The 9,060-nt window shown below is 48.1% G+C and overlaps 1 protein-coding gene across 1 annotated transcript in view; it reads right to left on the bottom strand.

Moving 5' to 3' along the window:
* The window catches only part of lrrc4ba (leucine rich repeat containing 4Ba), a 166,609-nt gene extending 159,452 nt beyond the window's left edge, over nt 1–7,157 (bottom strand). Inside the window, exon 1 of the mRNA XM_061981393.1 lies at nt 7,029–7,157. The gene's annotated coding sequence lies outside the window, so the exon portion shown is untranslated. The remainder of the gene's footprint in view (nt 1–7,028) is intronic.
* Nucleotides 7,158–9,060: the final 1,903 nt, after the last annotated feature.

Below are 9,060 nucleotides of genomic sequence, written 5' to 3'. Positions count from 1 at the left end.
TTCATCTCTACAGGCCTGTTTCATGAGGGGGGTACCCTCAATCGTCAGGAGATTTTAATGGGAGCATTCGCATACCATGGTTTATATAGGGCACAGAGTGGGTGGGTACAGGCTGGCCTAAGGGCGTGGTGATTGGTTCATGTGTTACCTAGGAGGTGTTTCCGTCTATGGCGGCATGTTGTTACAATTTCGCTGCGCTTGTTGAGGGATGACAGGTCTGGACGGTAGATAATAAACAGTTTCTCTTTCAAGCATAGGTTGCATCTTTTATTACCACTATTGTAAGGTGTGCTGGATGCAAGAATTTGCCATGTTATTGAATATTCAACATTATTGTCTTTGAGGTCCCAAATGTGTTTGCTGAGTTCTGTGGTATTTCGCAGGTTTTTGTTCCTGAAAGAAGCCTTGTGGTTGTTCCATCTGGTTTTGAATTCACCCTCGGTTAATCCTACATATGTGTCGGATGTGTTAATGTCCTTGCGTATTACCTTAGATTGGTAGACAACTGATGTTTGTAAGCATCCCCCGTTGAGGGGGCAATCAGGTTTCTTTCGACAGTTACATGCTTTGTTGGTTTTGGAGTCGTTCTGACTGGGGGTCGACGGCTCATTTGCAATTGTTTTGTTGTGGTTTGAGATGATTTGTCGTATATTGTTCATGCAGCTGTAGCTCAATTTGATGTTGTTCTTGTTGAATACTTTTCTTAGGTTGTTGTCTTTGGGAAAGTGTTTGTCAATCAGGTTGAGGAATTTGTGTCCAATGTTCGTTGAGACGTTTTTGCTGTATGGGGGGTTGTACCAGATGATGCCGTTTCCTTTTCTGTTCTTTTTTGGCTGGTTTCCTGGCGTGGGTTCATAGGTGAGGGTGAAATTGTATCCGCTTTCATCAAGGGCTTTTTGGTACGGGGGGGTGGCTTGGTCAAATTCAGCTTTGCTAGATGACAGCATCGATAGCCTTTTATTGATTCCGGTAGGTATTCTTTTCGTGGTGGTGGGTGGATGGTTGCTGTCATGGTGCACGTATTGGAGTGTTGTGTTGGGTTTCGTGAATGGTTGGTAGCTGTTATTTCTCAGGTTGAAAGTGACGTCAAGAAAGTTGACGGTTTGCTTGTTGGCTTCAATCGTGATCCGTAGGCCGTTCTCTTTGAAAATTTGGCATATGCGCTTCTTGGTATTGCAAATGAGCCGTCGACCCCCAGTCAGAACGACTCCAAAACCAACAAAGCATGTAACTGTCGAAAGAAACCTGATTGCCCCCTCAACGGGGGATGCTTACAAACATCAGTTGTCTACCAATCTAAGGTAATACGCAAGGACTCTAACACATCCGACACATATGTAGGATTAACCGAGGGAGAATTCAAAACCAGATGGAACAATCACAAGGCTTCTTTCAGAAACCAAAACCTGCGGAACACCACAGAACTCAGCAAACACATTTGGGACCTCAAAGACAATAATGTTGAATATTCAATAACATGGCAAATTCTTGCATCCAGCACACCTTACAATAGTGGTAATAAAAGATGCAACCTATGCTTGAACGAGAAACTGTTTATTATTTACCGTCCAGACCTGTCATCCCTCAACAAGCGCAGCGAAATTGTAACAGCATGCCGCCACAGACGGAAACACCTCCTAGGTAACACATGAGCCAATCACCACGCCCCTAGGCCAGGCTGTACCCACCCACTCTGTGCCCTATATAAACCATGGTATGCGAATGCTCCCATTAAAATCTCCTGACGATTGAGGGTACCCCCCTCATGAAACAGGCCTGTAGAGATGAAATAGTCTTGTGATTTTTTTCCCCACACATACATATATTGCGCTCTACTACGGTATCGAGCACTATTTTTTGGATAACCTTATTAAGACATATATATATATATATTTATATGTGTACATATATACACATATATATGCACATATACATATATATGATTCTTGAATAAATTGTCAATAATATTAAAGTGAAAATATAAATACAGCTTCACCACTTTAGTCACAATTTTTGCGCTTAAGAAACTTCTCTATAACTTCAGCTCCAGACTTCTTCTGTTTGTTTGTCATGGTCATTACTGCCACAAGTGTATTACGGACCACAGCTGAATAACACACTCGCGGCTCAACAAGTGGCCCCTGGCTCCATGGCAACAAAGATCTGGGCGATATGGGTCCTTTTCGAGCAGGGGTACCCAAACTTTTTGCCTCCAAGGGCCAAAGTGAAAATGTGTGTCAAACAGCTATTTTAAGCGTACAGCATCACCATGAGGCAGCAGTTTCCACACAGTGTCATATGTATGGCAGTGGAGATGTTCAACAGGTGGCAACTAGTTGTCTGAGCTTGAAAGAGAAAGCATGAATATGTGCTATTTTTTATTTGGGAACCCTTTCAAAGCAATAAAACTCGCCAAATTTGGCTCCCAGGTGCCATTTTGGAAATGCCTGCTTTAAAAGGTGAGAATAAGACGAGGCGGAGGAGGGCTAGCCTACAAACAGTGTGACAAATAGCGGTAACATTTGCACCACTATTTTGGGAAGGCACTCTTCAGATGGGGCCAACACGCACAACGGTGACATTTACTGCAGCGACAACCAGCACCCAATCACAAGCAAAGCGGCAAAAAAGTAACACGTGACTTTTCCTCAATCAGAATCACTTTCTGCATGAGGCTCAAAGACAGAGCGAGCGCTAGACATCGAGCTAAAAGGCAGAGAGGTCGATGTGACGTTCGGTGCAAGCTCTTAAAGTGGAGTTTTGCCTATCATTCACAATCATTATGTAAGGCAAGAATTTTTTAAATGCATTCTAAGACGTAAAATACAGCAAGTACGAGGTGGCCAACAATGCAGGTACACTAAAAAACTCCATTTACATCTCGTGACCTGAACATTAATCAAGTGTTAGCGATATTGTTATTATAAGCGCTAACGCAAACAAACTAGTTTTAATGGCGCCGTGATCACAGAAAGCATATTGACATATTGAGCTGCTGCATCGCCTCCGAGTTGGTGAAAGTTAATTCTAGACCATAAATCATGCCTCTCGCCTGCATAGTAGAAGCTTGTGGTCATAAACCGAGAACTTAGACCCGAGAACGTTTTATGGATTATGAAAAATTCTTCATCCAAACGGGAAGATATAAACATCCCATCGGTCGGAATCCCAGTGAGATCAGACATCGTACAGTAAATAAGTGTTCTATTATTAACCTGCTCAGTGGCCTTGTGGTTAGAGTGCCCGCCCTGAGATCGGTAGGTCGTGAGTTCAAACCCCTGCCGAGTCATACCAAAGACTAAAAAATGGGACCCATTACCTCCCTGCTTGACACTCAGCATCAAGGGTTGGAATTCCATCCATCCATCCATCTTCTTCCGCTTATCCGAGGTCGGGTCGCGGGGGCAGCAGCCTAAGCAGGGAAGCCCAGACTTCCCTCTCCCCAGCCACTTCGTCCAGCTCCTCCCGGGGGATCCCGAGGCGTTCCCAGGCCAGCCGGGAGACATAGTCTTCCCAGCGTGTCCTGGGTCTTCCCCGTGGCCTCCTACCGGTCGGACATGCCCTAAACACCTCCTTAGGGAGGCGCTCGGGTGGCATCCTGACCAGATGCCCGAACCACCTCATCTGGCTCCTCTCGATGTGGAGGAGCAGCGGCTTTACTTTGAGCTCCCCTCGAATGACAGAGCTTCTCACCCTATCTCTAAGGGAGAGCCCCGCCACCCGGCGGAGGAAACTCATTTCGGCCGCTTGTACCCGTGATCTTGTCCTTTCGGTCATAACCCAAACCTCATGACCATAGGTGAGGATGGGAACGTAGATCGACCGGTAAATTGAGAGCTTTGCCTTCTGGCTCAGCTCCTTCTTCACCACAACGGATCGATACAGCGTCCGCATTACTGAAGACGCCGCACCGATCCGCCTGTCGATCTCACGATCCACTCTTCCCTCACTCGTGAACAAGACTCCGAGGTACTTGAACTCCTCCACTTGGGGCAAGATCTCCTCCCCAACCCGGAGATGGCACTCCACCCTTTTCCGGGCGAGAACCATGGACTCGGACTTGGAGGTGCTGATTCTCATCCCAGTCGCTTCACACTCAGCTGCGAACCGATCCAGTGAGAGCTGAAGATCCTGGCCAGATGAAGCCATCAGGACCAAATCATCTGCAAAAAGCAGAGACCTAATCCTGCAGCCACCAAACCGGATCCCCTCAACGCCTTGACTGCGCCTAGAAATTCTGTCCATAAAAGTTATGAACAGAATCGGTGACAAAGGGCAGCCTTGGCGGAGTCCAACCCTCACCGGAAACGTGTCCAACTTACTGCCGGCAATGCGAACCAAGCTCTGACACTGATCATACAGGGAGCGGTTGGAATTGGTGGTTAAATCACCAAAATGATTCCCGAGCGCGGCCACCGCTGCTGCTCACCTCACCTCCCAGGGGATGGAACAAGGGGATGGGTCAAATGCAGAGGGTAATTTCACCACACCTAGTGTGTGTGTGACTATCAGTGGTACTTAAACTAACTTTGTTATGTTCATAAGTCGTAATTCTTGCTTAGCAATACTGCTACTCACCGCATCTGTTAAAAACTTGCAGTTCATCCTCCTTATATTCAGGCTCAAAAATATATGTTTCTGGATCATCATTTTCCCCCCAAAGTAGTCTCTCGTGAAGTCTGCCATGATTAGTAGTGTTGTTGTCGAAGGGAAATACGAACGTTGTGATGCGTCTGTGAGAATAATACGACACTGTATGCGGAAAATAAGGAAAATACGTAAATATTCTACGTTATTATGAATTGAATTGAGTTGGGAAATTGTGTTAGATGTAAATATAAACGGAATACAATGAATTGCAAATCGTTTTCAACCCATATTCAATTGAATGCACTACAAAGACAAGATATTTGATGTTCAAACTCATAAACTTGGAGTTTCATGGCTGCAACACGTGCCAAAGTAGCTGGGAAAGGGCATGTTCACCACTGTGTTACATGGCCTTTCCTTTTAACAACACTCAGTAAACGTTTGGGAACTGAGGAGACACATTTTTTAAGCTTCTCAGGTGGAATTCTTTCCCATTCTTGCTTGATGTACAGCTTAAGTTGTTCAACAGTCCGGGGGTCTCCGTTGTGGTATTTTAGGCTTCATAATGCGCCACACATTTTCAATGGGATACAGGTCTGGACTACAGGCAGGCCAGTCTAGTACCCGCACTCTTTTACTATGAAGCCACGTTGATGTAACACGTGGCTTGGCATTGTCTTGCTGAAATAAGCAGGGGCGTCCATGGTAACGTTGCTTGGATGGCAACATATGTTGCTCCAAAACCTGTATGTACCTTTCAGCATTAATGGTGCCTTCACAGATGTGTAAGTTACCCATGTCTTGGGCACTAATACACCCCCATACCATCACAGATGCTGGCTTTTCAACTTTGCGCCTATAACAATCCGGATGGTTCTTTTCATCTTTGGTCCGGAGGACCACAGTTTCCAAAAACAATTTGAAATGTGGACTCGTAAGACCACAGAACACTTTTCCACTTTGTATCAGTCCATCTTAGATGAGCTCAGGCCCAGCGAAGCCGACGGCGTTTCTGGGTGTTGTTGATAAACGGTTTTCGCCTTGCATAGGAGAGTTTTGACTTGCACTTACGGATGTAGGGACCAACTGTAGTTACTGACAGTGGGTTTCTGAAGTGTTCCTGAGCCCATGTGGTGATATCCTTTACACACTGATGTCGCTTGTTGATGCAGTACAGCCTGAGGGATCGAAGTTCACGGGCTTAGCTGCTTACGTGCAGTGATTTCTCCAGATTCTCTGAACCCTTTGATGATATTACGGACCGTAGATGGTGAAATCCCTAAATTCCTTGCAATAGCTGGTTGAGAAAGGTTGTTCTTAAACTGTTCAACAATTTGCTCACGCATTTGTTGACAAAGTGGTGACCGTCGCCCCATCCTTGTTTGTGAATAACTGAGAATTTCATGGAATCTACTTTTATACCCAATCATGGCACCCACCTGTTCCCAATTAGCCTGTTCACCTGTGGGATGTTCCAAATAAGTGTTTGATGAGCATTCCTCAACTTTATCAGTATTTATTGCCACCTTTCCCAACTTCTTTATCACGTGTTGCTGGCATCAAATTCTAAAGTTAATGATTTTTTGCACAAAAAAAAAATGTTTATCAGTTTGAACATCAAATATGTTGTCTTTGTAGCATATTCAACTGAATATGGGTTGAAAATGATTTGCAAATCATTGTATGCCGTTTATATTTACATCTAACACAATTTCCCAACTCATATGGAAACAAGGTTTGTACATCACAATGCGTATGTAAAACGATGATGGAGGCGTCACTCTTAGCTGACTTTTGCTAACATTTATTTACGAGTTAGAATGCGGGGCAAAATGTAAACATACGTCTTCTTGTCTTACATATAAATAACTTATAATTTGATAGGCAAAAAATAAAAAAAAGTGCGGTTCCCTTTTAAGGTTCGCCAACGTAGACTTGCACGGCCACACTTCTAGTCACACTTCAGCCACCAAGAAGTCAACTAAAGCTCGGGAGGACACTCCGACGCTGGGAACAGAAGCACAGTGTTCCTTCATCAGTCCTCATCTATCTCATCCTTGTTCTCAGCTTGAGGGGGGGAGGGGGGGGGGGGGGGGGGGGGCGGCCTCCCGGGGTTTGGAGGGGGCGGGGGGGGGGGGGATTCTTGACTGACTCACATCTTTAACCCGTCGCACATTAGCCCGCAAGGTGCCTCCGCATTTTTCATCAGCGGGAAGGAAGAGGAGGAGGAGGAGGAGGATGGACCCCAGGAAACAGAGTATCAGCACAAAGTAGGAAAAGATGTTCCGTCAGGGGAGCTTCTCAAGGTTACAAAAACACGGACAATGAAGGGAAAAGTTTGAGATGGATTCCAAGTATGCAAATGAGTTAACTCCTTCCTGCCCGTAGGTGAAAGCACACACCAGACATGGACGGCGGCGGCGGCGGGCGGGACTCACCTTGACGGTGCGCGGGCGCGACGGAGACGAGGCGGGCGAAGACGGCGATGACGATGCCGGGAAAAGACGCATCCTCATGCTGCCACAAACTCTCCCCGACGAGCTCCTCTGCAGAGCGGCTGCCGAATGGATGCGTTTGTCTCCTCCTCGCTCGCTCTCTCCCTCTCCCTCTCTCTCTCTCCCTCTGCTGCACACAGGGAGGAGAGAGAGGTGGCTGATGGACGTCGCCATGACAACTTGATGCGCTTCCATCGGAACACGTGACCTGCTCAAAGACGAACACGCAGGAGTATTAACAGGTGAAAAAGACAAACATGTTTGTTTTTAGTATATGTTTTTGTGGGAGGGGGGGGGTTCTCCACCCCCCCCCCCCTCCTGCTTATGCCGTTTCCTTGGCAACAATCACACACACACACACACACACACTCGCCATGGCCACGTGTTACACAGCGTGATAGAAAATAATAATGGTGTAAATAATGGTGTCAGGTAAAGGGGGAGGTCAAGGGTGAGTCGTCACCTGGGGCGGTGTGTGTGTGTGTGGGGGGGGTACTGTCATGTGATCAGTGTCGCATATGAACACACACACACACACACACACACGCAGCAACAGGGCCGGGCAACCTGTTCTCGTGTCGAACATGGCACCGTGCACGTGACCTCTCCCCGCCCCTTGTGCACTTTATGAGCAATATGTAATTGCTCGTTAGTAGATAGCCCCCCCCCACACACACCCCCCCCCCCCCCCCCACACCCCACACACACACCCTCCCCTTGCTGTCGGCCATGACGCTTCCAGCAGCAGCTTGTTTAGTTGCTCCCTCACTGTGGCTGCTCGCCGCTATTAAATTTCAAGTCACACAACAGTGCAGTGGAGAGCCCTCCCCCTCCCCCTCCCCTCCCTCCCTCTCCCCTCTCGCTTGCTCGCCCTGCTTCCTCTCTCTATCTCACACACGCTCAGGTGCGGGGGGGGGGGGTTAGTATTGTGGTCGGCCTGTATTGAGTCCTGCGCTGTCTTCGCTTCTGAACTCTTCATCTCACTGATGCAAAGCTGCTCTCGTCACCCCCCCCACACACACACACACACACACACCTTCTCCCCCCGCCTCACTGCAGTGGCGTCGAACCCTTTTAACGTCCTGACCGAGGGAGTGGACCCCCCCGTCAATGGATAAAGATGGCCGCCGGCGTGGGGATTGATGCGATTGGTGGGGGAGAGACAGGAGGGGGGGGGGGGTTGGGGGAGGTGGATGTGATGTCGAAGAACACGGGCGGCCCCAAATTGAAAGCTGATCCGCGTCTGATGGGAAAACAGCACGCCACCAAGAGAGTGCGAAAACGCCAACCAACGTGACGCCTAAACTCGCCAGGGTCGAAAAACGCTCCCGATTGCTCCCTTCTCCACTCCACTGTGCTCGGAGAGCCTGTCCCATGGCGGGGGGGGGGGCTGTTCTAACTTTTTACCCCGGAGGGCCGCACAGTGAAAAATAAAAGCATACATATACAATCAATCAATCAATCAATCAATCAATCTTTATTTATATAGCCCTAAATCACAAGTGTCTCAAAGGGCTGCACAAGCCACAACGACATCCTCGGTACAAAGCCCACATACGGGCAAGGAAAAACTCACCCCAGTGGGACGTCGATGTGAATGACTATGAGAAACCTTGGAGAGGACCGCATATGTGGGTAACCCCCCCCCTCTAGGGGAGACCAAAAGCAATGGATGTCGAGTGGGTCTGACATAATATTGTGAGAGTCCAGTCCATAGTGGATCCAACATAATAGTAAGAGTCCAGTCCATAGTGGGGCCAGCAGGACACCATCCCGAGCGGAGACGGGTCAGCAGCGCAGAGATGTTCCCTGCCGATGCACAGGCGAGCGGTCCACCCCGGGTCCCGACTCTGGACAGCCAGCACTTCATCCATGGCCACCGGACCTGTGCCCCCCCCCCCCCCCCCCCCCTCAAGGAAAAGGGGAGCAGGGAGAAAAGAAAAGAAACGGCAGATCAACTGGTCTAACAGGGGGG

This window comes from Nerophis lumbriciformis, linkage group LG24 (genome assembly GCF_033978685.3).
Source record: "Nerophis lumbriciformis linkage group LG24, RoL_Nlum_v2.1, whole genome shotgun sequence".
Classification (NCBI taxonomy): Eukaryota; Metazoa; Chordata; class Actinopteri; order Syngnathiformes; family Syngnathidae; genus Nerophis; species Nerophis lumbriciformis.
This window is presented reverse-complemented; position numbering and strand designations above follow the sequence as displayed.